The 14,879-nt window shown below is 45.0% G+C and overlaps 1 long non-coding RNA gene across 1 annotated transcript; it reads left to right on the top strand.

Annotated features, from left to right (window-relative positions):
- Window positions 1-1,309: 1,309 nt before the first annotated feature.
- Window positions 1,310-13,139, top strand: LOC116947603 (uncharacterized). The gene is made up of 2 exons (XR_012945689.1): window positions 1,310-2,243; window positions 8,580-13,139. It is a non-coding gene; the product is annotated as an uncharacterized LOC116947603 (long non-coding RNA).
- The last annotated feature ends 1,740 nt before the right edge of the window (window positions 13,140-14,879 follow it).

The following is a 14,879-nucleotide window of genomic DNA, read 5'->3' as shown; positions in this document are numbered from 1 at the left end:
GATTCATGTGTCCAAAATAAGTGTTTAGTTTTAAATAGCGAAGATTGCGTCCCAAGATCGAAGAGGGACCAGATTACCTGGGTGACAGCCAGAGGGTGAGTCGGCATCAACAATTAAACCAAGCTTTATTGTCCTCTGTATATTAAGATGTTTTCGGTCAATTAATGAGTGCTATGCGTGTGAGAGGAAATCGGAGCATCTGGAGAATACTCTCGCGTGCGAGGAGGCAACGCTCTATCCTATACAGAAGGGATAAATAATGACTTAAAGCTTTCGTGACTGCAGGAATTCATATTATTGGGTCTTTCGGTAAAGTCCCGTCGATAGCTTCAAAGAAAATAACAAAAATAACTACGACGTTTCGATCGCTTGCGTTGCAAGGAGGTTGTTTTTGTGTGTTGCCCGTGTGGTATTCACCTCGAGAAACCGGTTGGGCAGTTTAAAAAAAAAAATTCAGTTACAGCCTCCTCCTTTTTGGGGGGGTCGCGACCAGCACGCAGGAACTCCTCGGCCTCAACAGATGCCCAGTGACTCCCATCGTGGACAACGCGCGCCTGTCAACTCTCCGCACGCCTAACGCAATAAGTCTCACCTGCGTTAAGGCGGCCCTGCGAGTGAACAATCTCTCTGGTGTTGACGGGGGGGGGGGGACATCTCCTGCGAAGCTCCGACCAACAAAGACACGAAGACGCGGAGAGACGGAGACTCGCAAGGTACCGGCCGTGATAAGTGTTGTCACTCACGTAGCGCACAAAGACAAAGATCACCCCGTGTAGCCCTAACAGACTGTTGGGGGCAAGTGCTGCTAGCGAGTCGCACCTATGACGGCCGGGCGCGGCACACGAGGGGGTGGGTGGCCAGCACCACGCCCGGCCGCCTTTGTCTCCCCCAGTGGCGATGTTTACACCGCATAATGTGCTCATTCGAGGCTGAGTCGATCTAGGGGAGGAGGCCCGTGACAGGTTCAGATAATCATCACTGGTGGTGGCCGTGAGCGGGAATGGAACCTGGGTCCGCAGCGCTGCGCACTAACCGCTATACCACACAGCGCGCACGCACTCACGCATGAACAACATCGTTTGGCTGTCATACTACAGCTGCCATGTAACACATCAGTCGTGTGTGTCTGCAAGTACTTGTGTGTGTGTATACAGCAATACCCCGATTTACATCTAACCCCTTTTGTGCCGTTTCGCAAAAAACGTCGCCACTTTATTATCAACACCGCCACCCGATGTGCGTCGTCTCGACCCCACACTCACGTCGCCGGCAGCGTCGTCCGTCCGTCCTTTCTCGCGATCTTCGGCTCCAGCACCTACTCCGTGTGCGTCGCTTTGATTGATTGACGTCGTTTCGATATTCAGGAACGCATCCCCCAAGTGAAATCGGGGCACTACGTTCAGAGTGTATTCGGCTACTTTTCGATGTAAAGCTTTCGTGACTGCAGGGATTCATATTCTTGGTTCTTTCGGTAAAGTCACGTAGAAGGGAAATAATAATAAGATGAAAATTCCCACGACGTTTCGGCCACAACGCAAGCAGCCGTCCTCAGGTGAAGAACAGAACTGTCGTTAGGACGCTGTCTTTCCGACAGCGTCCGAATGGAAATGTGTAACCGGTCCTGGGCTTCCCCTAGGTCAACTCGGCCTCAAGTGAGTACCTCGTGCAGTGTACAAACAACAGCCCTGGGGAGACAAAGGCGGCCGGGCGTGGTGCTGACCACCCAACCCCTCGTGCGCTGTCCCGGCCTTCATAGGTGCTCGCTAACAACATTTGCCCCAACAGTCTGTAAAGGCTATAGGGAGGATCTTTGTCTGTTTTTTTTTTAATCTTCGTGTATAAACTATACTACTGAATTGATATTCTTGGTTCTTTCGGTAAAGTCACGTAGAAGGGAAACAATAAAATAATAAAATTCTCACGACGTTTCGAATTTTATTGTTTTATAATTTTATTATTTTATTGTTTTCCTTCTACGTGACTTTACCAAAAGAACCAAGAATATGAATCCCTGCAGTCACGAAAGCTTTAAATCAAAATCTACTGAATTGAGTTATGGTCCAGTGTATAATAAGGACAGCAGAATATATGGGAAGACCTAAGGTCAAGAGTTGGATGCGTCGTGTGTGTGTCTCCTGCACAGCAGCTTTTGGGATGTGGTGGAGGGCAGAGGGCCTTGACAAGGTGTGGATGATGGTGGTGGTGTCATCAATGGCTTGGGTCACGATGACATCTTGACAGCTGTACGGTACAAGTATTACAGTTCTGCACAACACGAAATACTCTCTGTGGTGTAACACTGTAATTCTATACTCTGGTTTCCTCCTCCGTCTCCTTTAAGAGACGACAAGGATGAATGCTCCATTGTAATTGCTCTTTGTATATACATCATGATTATACATCTTATATCTGGCTGGCTCTTGATCGGCAATGGGATTAAGGCTGCTAGGATCAAATCTTGCCCGGGGGTCGACTCGGCCTTTCATCTCTCTGGGAAGTCAGCAAGGACTTTCCCTATGGATAAAGTGCACCCCACAATGCGAATATGAAAAATATATATGAAAAATCCATCTGGCTCAGGGTTTAACATTCATGTCTATGGATGGCAATAATAGGGCTTCCACCTTTACGGTACAATAAGACAGGATATTCATAATAAAGGTTTTTGGGTTAGATCGCGTTTATTTATAAATGTGTCGTAACCCTCCACCACCCGACACGGCCAATCAGCAAAAAAAGTGTCACGTTGACAAAAGACAAATAATTCACTACTTTAGCCCACCGGTGTGTTGAAGAGTGAATCCACATTTACAGTTTGAGTACGATGTTTCGCTGGTAAATACATCCAGCATCATCAAGCAATTCGCCAGAATGGTAAAGCCCTCGCTTGCTCCCGGTTTTATATAGAGCAGCAGGGTGACGTCATCACTTAACTCATATCAGGTGCAGTGATTAGAGGCGGAGGGGGGGGTATTGTAATTATATAATTGATTAGTAATCAGTCATTGGTTATGATTAGTAATGAGTTGTAGATTAGTAATTCTTTAAATCAAAATGTAATGTGTATTATTTAATAATACGCTTCCAGGCCGCACTAAGCCGGTAGCTGTCAGAGCGATTAAAGTTATTCTTGTTCCTCTCAATTTCAATGGATTCTCTAATTAGTCTTTGCCAGTAATAATTAGTTTTACACACCACTGCAACATTGTCAAAATCAATTGAGTGTCCTTGTTGACAAGCATGTTCTGCCACTGCCGACAGTTGTGTTTGAGAAAATGTAATATTTCTCTGATGTTCTTTTAGTCTTACGCTGATGTTACGTCCCGTCTGCCCAATGTAGCAGCTGCCACATGAACAATTAATCCGATATACACCTTCTGTTGATATTTTAGGTAATGCGTCTTTAGTGCAAGATACTAGTTTTTGAATTTTGTGTACTGTACCAAATCTTACTGTAATGTTTTGCTTTTGCAAAACACGGGCTAATTTGTCGTGTGAAGAAGAATGCCTCACGATATGGGAAGAGGGGATAACTACATGTCTTGAGATGTGTACAGTCAGTCCTCGTTGAACGTGGTAGATGCATTCTTGAAAAGTGCCGCGTAAAGTGAAAACAATTTCCCCACAAATAGTGGCACGAAATGGTTTGGCGAGATACGATGTACACACACAGTGAGACGGCGGGACAAATAACTGAAAGTATGCCGCCGCGTTATAAATTAATTTCGCGTACTGAATTATACCGCTCAGCAGCGCAGTTCTAAAAAGTAGTTCGTCGGAAAACCGTTCAGAAATCGCGTTATAACGGCGCATTCTGCATTACAATGGTACGCATTCCACTGTGGGTGCGATAAGTGGTCCCGAATGAAAGAACCGCATTAGAGCTGAAACGCGTTATGTTCATCTTCTTTGGTTCTTTCGGTAAAGTCACGTAGAATGAGAATAAAATAATAAATTGATAAAATAAAGTAACACAATAATATTATCACGACGTTTCGGCCACAACACAAGCGGCCTTCATCAGGTGAAGGGACGAGACTGTCTGGTAGGACAGCGCTGGAGTGAAAAAGCCACGCTCAGATCACGACCTTTAAGCTGTGTGAGAAGAAACAAAGCGCCTTGACAAAGGAATTAGCATATAAGTTAGCATTGAAATGGCTGAGTGATTAGCTTGTGACTGGTCACAGAAATAGCTATGTTAAAGTCAGAGCATACACATTCACCGAGGCACCTAGTACAAATCAAACAGGATAATTTAGCATTGAAATAACTAGGCGAATTTAGCATTGAAATAACTGAGCTAGTGACTGGTCACAGAAATGGCTATGTTGAAGTCAAGGCCTACACATCTGAGCTATTCACAGTAACTGGGTATACAATACAATATATAATGAATACTATATAGTGAACCAATAAAAAAACTAAAATATAAATTACCTCAATGTTATCAATAAACTCTATATATTCTCCAATCAGCTAAGCTACCAACAATAAGTCGTTATATATCACAATGCTATATGGCGAAAAAAATGGGTGGATTCTTACCCTCAATTTTAGCAACACGGATAGCTACGGGCCCCGTTCAGACGGACGAGTTCATCCATGGTCGGAACAGAGGAGGGGGAGAGAGACAGCTGCGAGGCGCTATCATACTCCATGTTGTAAACCATACCATTAACCGTGGTGTGAGAGGTATTAAGAGTCAATGCTGGCGAAAGAGTTGCGGTCTGAAGGTCATCGTAAAATACAATTAATTAAGAACGGAAATGGTTTAAAACATATTTCCAATGGTTACTAAGCCAGAATCCATCTTCTCGGTTGAAATTGTCTCTGTGCTTGTATATGTGAATGGCCTCATGAACGAATTTCTCATGGTAGCCGGTTGGTTTGCAAAGAACCTCCGTCTTGGAGAAGTCAATGTCATGTGAGCCCACTGAATTATAACAGTGATCTGCCACGGCAGAGGAGTTCGTTCTACCGTGTTTCAAGTCTGCTTTATGTTCGCAGATGCGGTCCGAGATATGTCGTTTGGTTTCTCCAATGTAGCTACTACCACAGAGGCACTTTAGTTTGTAAATGCCCGGGTACTGTATGTCTGGAACAACATCTTTTACAGATGGAACTAAATTACGGATTTTATGTACTGTGTTGAATCGGACCTGGATCTTGTGTTTATTCAGGATTTTGGAGATCTTTTTAGTAACCCCTGCAATGTAGGGTAAGGTGATGGTTTTGAGTGGCTCCACAAGAGGATCCTTCTTCATGACTGGAGTGATGGCTTTGCGGATTGTGTAGTCGGAGTAACCATTCAACATAGCCATTTCTGTGACCAGTCACTAGCTAATCACTCAGTTATTTCAATGCTAAATTCGCCTAGTTATATCAATGCTAAATTCTCCTGTTTGATTTGTACTAGGTGCCTCGGTGAATGTGTATGCTCTGACTTTAACATAGCTATTTCTGTGACCAGTTACAAGCTAATCACTCAGCTATTTCAATGCTAAATTCTATGCTAATTCCTTTGTCAAGGGGTGCCTCTGCGGATGTGTATGCTTTAACTTAGCTATTTCAATGCTAAATTCTATGCTAATTCCTTTGTCAAGGGGTGCCTCTGCGGATGTGTATGCTTTAACTTTAACATAGCTATTTCTGTGACCAGTCACAAGCTAATCACTCAGCCATTTCAATGCTAACTTATATGCTAATTCCTTTGTCAAGGCGCTTTGTTTCTTCTCACACAGCTTAAAGGTCGTGATCTGAGCGTGGCTTTTTCACTCCAGCGCTGTCCTACCAGACAGTCTCGTCCCTTCACCTGATGAAGGCCGCTTGTGTTGTGGCCGAAACGTCGTGAGAATATTATTGTGTTATTTTATCAATCTATTATTTTATTCTCATTCTACGTGACTTTACCGAAAGAACCAAAGAAGATGAATCCTTGCAGTCACGAAAGCTTTAAATCGAAATTTACGCGTTATATTGTGAACACCACGCGTTAAGCGAGGACTTATCGTATAGTATCATTAGGCGACTGACAAAAAACTGGGACTATTAATGTCCCAGGAAGTTGTACGGGTTTTCTGGGAGAACGAGAGGAGGTGGCAACCCACGATCTTGGGTGACAATTTCAAACCGGATGGTTTTTGTGTGCGGTTTCCATTCACTACAAAACCGCTTGACCCGGTTATGCATTAGTTGGTTTAAAATGGTGTTTGAAAGGGTTTGCTTCTGACATTTTTTTTACGATAGAAACGGAGTAGCGCAGCTAATTTCTCCCGTAATCTGCGGCACAGCGTTGTCGGCACGGTGTTTCTCACACTGCATTTTGGGACGAAGCTCCACGCTGGCATCACGGATTATAGGATTACAACTTGACGAAAGCATACCCATGACGCATTGATCGCGGAGGTTGTTAATAGCCATACCGCCTGACGAAGGGGGCCAAGACGATCTGTTGGCTGTGACAGGGAATACAACTCAAGCCTCTGGGTTCATGACGCAGTGCACTAACCATTGCACCACTTCTTTGGTTCTTTCGGTAAAGTCACGTAGAATGAGAATAAAATAATAAAATAAAACAATAAAATTCTCACGACGTTTTAGTTTATTATTGTATTCTCATTCTACGTGACTTTACCGAAAGAACCAAAGAAGATGAATCCTTGCAATCACGAAAGCTTTAAATCATTGCACCACTGTTCCCCAAAAACTGTAGAGTGTAATATAATAGGATAACAAAAAGCCTAACATTGGCATGGAGCTCATCTTTAACCTGGCAACCTAAACTCAGAAGTGGAAATTCAACATTTCTATGATGGACTGTCTGCCCGGAGGACAACCACTGATTGCTTATCACCAAGGTGTTACAGTGTCCATGCCATGTTATCAACAAGCTGGTGTATGCACAGAGCTCGGCTGCTTGGATTTTGTCGCGATGTAAGAGATTTCTCAAGGCATTCGTGATCACTTCCATGATATTTACTCAAACAGCCTTGAATGAGACACTCCCAGCAGCATGCAATTGTTCAAATTCAGTGGCGTAGTAACGACATTACCAACTCAGGGGCTGCAGAAATCGGTCAGGTGGGTCCCCAATGTTTGATTCGTCTCACAAGGTCGCACATGGGCTATTATATATCGCCGTTTCCTCAACAACAACATAGAAACACACAATCACTTTGCGAAAGCCAAACGGTAGTGCTTTAATAAAAAAAAACGTGAAACGTGAATGAAAGCATTTTTTTAAATCAAACAATTAATTTAAACCGCGTTTTAAATAAGTGCTGTTGTTCTTTTACACTGTTGTTGAAAACAGATCTCACGGTGGTTGTCAGACAGACCCCAAATCACAGCTTTGGCCATCAGGTGGGGGCCAAGGCACACCCTGCCACCATGCTATAGTCACGCTACTGTTCAAATTGTATTATTTACTTAATTCCCTGTCTTCCCCGAGTTCTTGTACCTATGATTTGCCTATTGTTATCTCATTACAAGAAATCTAAGGGGCCGTCCAAAAATGACGTCACGCGATTTTTGACGATTTTTGACCCCCCCTCTCGTCACACGGCGTCACAAAAAGTCAGACCCCCCCTCAAATATGACGTCACAAAGCTCTGCCCCCCCCCCCAAAAAAACATGCTTCAAATCGCTTTAAACTATTGTCATTGCAGTGCGTATTTAATGTGGCGCTGCACTCTGATGTTGTAGGAGAACATATTTATTTAAAAAAGTATATTTTATTAAGTAGAACGTGTTGTCTATATTTATTTAAAGTAGCGCATTTTGATGTGACGTCACATTTCTCAAACCCCCCCCCCTCGTCACACATCGTCACACAATGTCTGACCCCCACCCCCTCCCCCCTTAGGTGCGTGACGTTTTACTTTGTTTCATAAATTACAGTCATACCCCGATTTTACGTCTCCCCCTTTTACGTCATTTCGCAAATACGTCGTCACTTTATTATTAACACCGCTACCCGATTTGCGTCGTCTCAACCCCACACTCACGTCGCTGACAGCATCGTGCGTCCTCTCAGCCTTCGCTTCCACCGCCTTACCCTGTAAACCGCTTCGATTGACGTCGTTTCGATATTCGTCGTCGCACCTTACAGGAACGCATCTCCAACGTAAACCTGGGGTATTTTATGTTTTGTGTTGACTCAGGGCCTCATTGTTTGGGATGGAATCTAAACATCTGGCAACAGAAATATTTGCTTTAAAAATAATGCTGATGAACCTTAAAATGTTAAATCCAATCCAATTTTGCTTATTCAAAGATATACCTCTGAGCAGCACTGGGCTAGAAAACCCGTAAGCTGATGGACAATTCATGTATCTATGAGGCAAACGGAACATTTTTAACCATGCCCATTTATAAACCCATTTAAAAAAAAACTAGCCATGGCACACCAATAGGCCAAAGCAATGCACACATTTTGAAATAATGTATAGTGTTGGTGAATATATTTTTTTCTATCAACTAAAACTGCTGCGAGGTATACATCAGATAAATGTAATATTTCCATATCCACGTGTGCTTTTGTTAACATAATATTCAAATACTATGAATTCTATTTTCAGACTGACCTTGAAGAAATTTGATCGTTTTGGATCAAGATTGCTGTTGGCCAAAGATTCAGTCTCGTGCCACGTTTCGTCTGACTTTTTTTTTTCCGGGCCATATTCCATCCGCCTATAATATCACCTACCTGCCTTCCACGGATATATAATACACCCTCGGAACAACTCGGCCATGTGTGAATAGCCACAACATGTCTGAAACGTCCAATGTACAAAAACTAAACCTGTCAGAGGATTCAGATCCAATGTATGCTAGTCTGCATGAAATTACTTCAGAAACAGTGGAGGATGTTATATACATCAGGATGTTTTCCAGTGAGAATGGAGATGCAGGTCACAACCTCGATGCGAAGCAAACGAATCTCAAAGAGCTCAAAAAGGAGCCTTTACATTCTAAACTAAATAATAATGCTTCACAACCAGACAGCAATCCACCAGGTGAGACTAAAAACATAGGCGTGGTGGGAAAAGACGAGTTCAAACATGTGCCTACCACCACGGTGCCACGCGAAAACACACGCTACTGCCAGAAGCTCATGGCACTAATTGCAAATGTGGATGTTAAAGCGAAACAGAGATCCGCCACATCACTCCAAGAAGACACGTACGGTGTTCACAGGGATGCTGAAGCAAAATTTTCAGAATATGACTCCTCGTCCTCTGACGTGAGTGACCATACATATGAAGCTACAGATTATGAGGGAATAGACAGATACAGCAACTGGTCTCTAAAGCACAGCCTTTCGCTGCCAGATGACGAATCTAACGAATTATACGATCCCCAAACTACAAACGAATTGAGCAAAAACGAAGACAAACGTGCACCTTTGTCGAAGGAGAAGCCCAAAAGCCTTGACATACCCACAAGCAGTGACGAATCCCCGATCTATTCTGTCCCAAATTCTCCGCCACGCAGACACGAAAAACGCATTCACGTTGAAAACGATTGCCCACACCCAGACTTTTCTCCAAACATACCAGTGAACGCTGCCGGGTACGCTGATGCCGACACTAAGGGTGAAGAAAGTGAAACGGTGTCCCCCGCATATCAGTTCAAACAATCGGGCGGTCGCCGTGCCATGAAGCCTGGCCATAAAGAAAAATAGCTTCTCAACCTCTCGGAGGGTGTTTGACTTTTCATCTCCACTTGTAACTGTTCGCCCGGCTTTCTTAATATGCTGCCCTATAGCTGTGTCTAAAGACCCTCCGATGTTAGCTGCTACATCGAGCCAGTATCGCGATCTACATGTATCCCTCGAACCTCGACTCTGGGACGTGCAGCATGAAGGCGTCATTGAGGAGGCCGGGGACAGCCAAGCAAGCGGTTCTTTCTCTCCGCTCGCTTCACCTCAAGAAACTCCCTGAACAGCACTCGGCAGAACAATGGGGGTGGGGGGGGGGGGGTGACCTCAACAAGATTCTGATCTGGAAGACTTTACCAAAGCCGACGATTTGACTCCTTGCTACCAATGATCATCGTCCATTATCACTGTCAGCCATCATTATCATCATCGCCACTAAGATCGCGGGTTGCCACCTCCTCTTGTTTTCCCAAGACTGCCTCTCTTGTTTTTGTGTTTGAGGTAGCAACTGTCCTGGAAAACCTGTAAGTCTTCAGGCAGGAAACGGCAGAACTTCAACAATCTTAGCAGTAAAAGTTTTTTACCCTTTTAGCTGGCACAAAAACTGAAACCTTTATACAAGGGATCATGTTTGCAATAACCACAACACAAGCAGTCAAAATGCAAACAAAAATAGACAACTCTGATAATGATATGCACTATCCTTGAAATTGATTGGTCCACACCCGAGACGGCTTTTCTTAGAGCCTAGTCTCCACTGGTGTTGGACCAGAAGACGCCAAAAGGCGTACAACACCTGTGGAGACTAGGCTCTAAGAAAAGCCGTCTCGGGTGTGGACCAATCAGTTTCAAGGACAGTGCCAATATCATTATCAGAGTTGTCTTTTTTTGTTTGCATTTTGACTACTTGTGTTGTGGTTATTGCAAACATGATCCCTTGTATAAAGGTGTCAGTTTTTGTGCCAGATAAAAGGGTAAAAACCTATTACTATTTCTTGCTACTGGCAAAGGAGGTCTCATAGTGTAAATGCTTCAACAATCTTCTTGCTGAACGTGTCCATCAAGCTGTGGCTGGACACCATTGAAGTAACATAGTTGATGGGGGTTCTCTGGAAAATTGAGATCCAAGTGTTTCTTGCTGCGCAACTTCGGCTGTCTAACTCCGGTTGTGCCTTTGGAGTGTGCTGTGCATTTGCATGTTTAATCTCCATATATATAAAAAGCAAAGTTGTGATTGTGTTTCTGTTCAAAATGTTTAGCCTACTTCCCGACGGGCAACAAACTTGAAATTTGCCATGTGGGTACTTTCCAGACTGTACACCATGCAAAAATTATAAAAATACACTTTTTTGGGGGGGGGGTATGGGGGGCGCTCAATAATGCATATTTTTTGCACGGCAAGTGAGCTGTGACGTCAAATCTGTCATGTGACCCGCGCATGTGGAAGCGTAACGCATTGTAGTGTAGTGGTTAGCGCGCTGCACTACGAACCCAGCGACCCGAGTTCGATTCCCGCTCACGGCCACCACCGGTGACCATTATTTCAACCGGTCCTGGGCCTCCCCTAGGTCCACTCAGACTCAAACGAGAAACTGGTGTGGTGTGTGAACATCGCAAATGGGGAGACAAAGGCGTGGTGAATCCAAGTCCCGGGCGAAGCCGGGTAGTAAAGCTAGTACAATATATATTCGTTTATTCACACGCAAGTGATTAAAAGCAATACAAAAGTAAAACATATATCGGGGGAAATTGGTGAGGGAGGCAATACATCGTTAAAAGGTGGGAAAGGAAAGGGGGTGGTTAAGATCGTACTGTTTTATACAATTAAGTGCTCATATCATTGGTTGTAGCACTATCTGAGCAACCGAAATTAATAACAGTTCAAATGAAGCACGCTGACAATGCAGTGCTGGTCTCCTGGTAGAGAGGTCTTACGGGGCGAGGCGCGGTCACGAAGTAGCGAGTGAAAGTAACGAGTTCTCTTGACCCTGGTGTGGGGGGGGAGGGGGTCAAGCAGTGGATAGGGAATGCGGTCTTCGTTTGACAGAATACGATTGAGGAAGCACAAGTCTGCGGCTCTGCAGGTCACGTCACAAAAGTGGTGCGCCTTGACAAGCCTGGACTGGCCAATGGGCAGCAGTCCAAGGTGGCAAATCCCCGGTGGGCCTGTCCATGCCGAGAGCCGGTTGGGCCAGTCTGCTTAGGGAAATTGCAAATGTGATTGAGTATAAAAAATATAATTTAAACATATTATTACCTATTCTTGGTTCTTTCGGTAAAGTCACGTAGAAGGGAAACAATAAAATAATAAAAATATAAAACAATAAATTTCTCACGACGTTTCGACTGCAACACAAGCAATCATCATCAGGTGTGAAAACCACAGCAAGAATTTTTTTTCAAATTTTCAAATTTTCTTGCTGTGGTTTTTCACACCTGATGATGATTGCTTGTGTTGCAGTCGAAACGTCGTGAGAATTTTATTGTTTTATATTTTTATTATTTTATTGTTTCCCTTCTACGTGACTGTACCGAAAGAACCAAGAATATGAATCCCTGCAGTCACGAAAGCTTTAAATCAAAATATTATTACCTCTCATGTGCACTCTTCATTGCCTATTTACGCGTGAAGGCTCATATTCGGCAACCCCAATTATTTTTCCTCGCAGGCCAAATGGGCATAATCACACTAATACGTGACATCGTAAATCTAGATCCCATACTAGTACAATATACAGCTTGTCTCACAATCCATTTACTCTTTTTTTTAATGCCCATTGCCCGAAGTTGGACAGAACCCTCTTCATCAGGTGAAGGGACCAGACTGTCTCGAGGACAGTGCTGGAGTGAAACACAGCCAAGCTCAGACCGCGACCTTTAAGCTGTGTGAGAGTAATTAAGGTGCCTTGACAAAGGAATTAGCATAAAGGCACCTTAATTACTCTCACACAGCTTAAAGGTCGCGGTCTGAGCTTGGCTGTGTTTCACTCCAGCGCTGTCCTCGAGACAGTCTGGTCCCTTCACCTGATGAAGGCCGCTTGTGTTGTGGCCGAAACGTCGTGATTTTTGTTGTTTTTTTTGTTGTTGTTTTATTTTTTACCTACGTGACTTTACCGAATAGAACCAAAGAGTATGGATCCTTGCAGTCACGAAAGCTTCAAATCTAGAACAGAATCCTCTTCTTTTTTTCTCCACCGTTGGTGAATCCCCACCACCCGTGAGAACGGGCAGTCCTCGACATGCAATCGGGTTTCCGTTCCTGAGACCCGATCGTAAGTCGAACGGTTCCTAAGTCGGAACACAATAATGTACTGAATTTAAATGCGCATACGGTCAGCGTTACAAAATGTGTTACAGTACGACAAGAAGGGGCGTCATTTTCTAATTTTCATAAAGAAATATTGTACACGTGCATTTTATATTGTCATAAATGCTGTTTCGTAAATAAAACAACATCGAGTAACTTTATTTTCACTTATCTTGAGTCCTGATGCTGGTTTTCTTGTCTGAATGTGCGTAATGAGTCACCGCAATTGCACACACGCAGGGCACGCAGGGAACAAACCCACACACGGAGCATGCACGCACAAAGACACGCACAAAGACACGCACAAAGACACACACAAAGACACATACAGGGGCACGCACGCACAAAGACACGCACAAAGACACACACAAAGACACACACAAAGACACACACAAAGACACACACAAAGACACACACAAAGACACGCACAAAGACACACACAAAGACACACACAAAGACACACACAAAGACACACACAAAGACACACACAGGGGCACGCAAGCACAGAGAGAGACACCAACGACAAACGACCACGGTCCCCCGTATAGATTAAAAAGACCGTGGTTGGAAGTGACGTCACAAAGCAACGCCTTTAAAGGCCAGAGCGGCACGCGAGCGATTGGGTGGCCAACACCACGCCTCGCACACCTTTGGGGCCGTCCATAAATGACGTCACGCACCTAAGTGGGGGGGGGGGGTCAGACATTTGTGACGATGTGTGACGATGGGGGGGGGTTGAGAAATGTGAGGTCACATCAAAATGCGCAATTTTAAATAAATATAGACAACACGTTCTACTTAATTAAATAGACTTTTGTAATAAATGTTTTATCCTACAACATCAGAGTGCAGCGCCACATTAGATACGCACTACAATGACAATAGTTTAAGGGATTTTAAGCGTGTTTTATTTTGGGGGGGGGGCGGGGCAGAGCTTTGTGACGTCATATTTGAGGGGGGGTCTGACTTTTTGTGACGCCGTGTGACGAGGGGGGGGGGTCAAAAATCGTCCAAAATTGCGTGACGTCATTTATGGACGGCCCCTTTGACTCCCCAGTGGAGATGTTTACACACTGCACCAGGTACTCATTTGAGGCTGAGTCGACCTAAGAGCGGTCCAGGACCCATACAGATAATCGTCACTGGTGTTGGTCGCGAGCAGGAATCGAACTCGGGTCGCCGAGTTGGTAACGCAGCGCGCTAACCATTGAACCACCGCTCCCCACACATGCACACTCATTTTCACACACACAACAACAACCGCCATTCGCCACTAAGTGGTGGCGACGTCACCACAACGCTTGTGCCAGGCCATGTGCACCTTGAGGCCAAGTGAAGTGTCGAACGCCCGCTGGCAGGAGGTCACGGGGCAGACCCAGGTACCACGGGTCGACTGACTGAGGTGACTGGTTGATGCACCACCTGTGCCCCCTACTGTGCCAACCTGCTGTGCTTTAGCCACCCGGCGCTCCGCTCGTTGTTGTGAGCGTCGCTCCTCCGCCCTCCGTTGTTGTTGGAGGGCGACTGCCTCCAACTGCCCAGTAGCGTCCTTCACGAGCCTCCTCCACAGAGGCCGATCTTGACACCGCTGGCACCAGTCATCGGCAAGTCCACTCAGCTCCACGTCCTCCTGTACCACATCACTCCATCTCTTCTCTAGCCCGTGCCGCGCCCGTTTAGCCCCCTCTATCAGGCTGAACAAAAGCTGTTTCGGCATGCGGTGGCTGGGCATGCGGGCTACATGACCCAGCCAACGCAGCCTTGCCTGCCGGAGGAGCTCACCGATGGGACCTTGCACACACACACACGAGCACTACCAGCAGGACGATGTGGCGTAAGTCGAGGACTGCCAGTAGCTCATCTTGGCGAAAACGGTATGAATACACATTTTTTGGTTCTTTCGGTAAAGTC

This window comes from Petromyzon marinus, chromosome 30 (genome assembly GCF_048934315.1).
Source record: "Petromyzon marinus isolate PM22_M1 ecotype Great Lakes invasive population chromosome 30, UKy_Petmar_22M1.pri1.0, whole genome shotgun sequence".
Lineage (NCBI taxonomy): Eukaryota > Metazoa > Chordata > Hyperoartia > Petromyzontiformes > Petromyzontidae > Petromyzon > Petromyzon marinus.
Note: the sequence above shows the minus strand (reverse complement) of the source record. Positions and strands in the feature narration are given on the sequence as shown.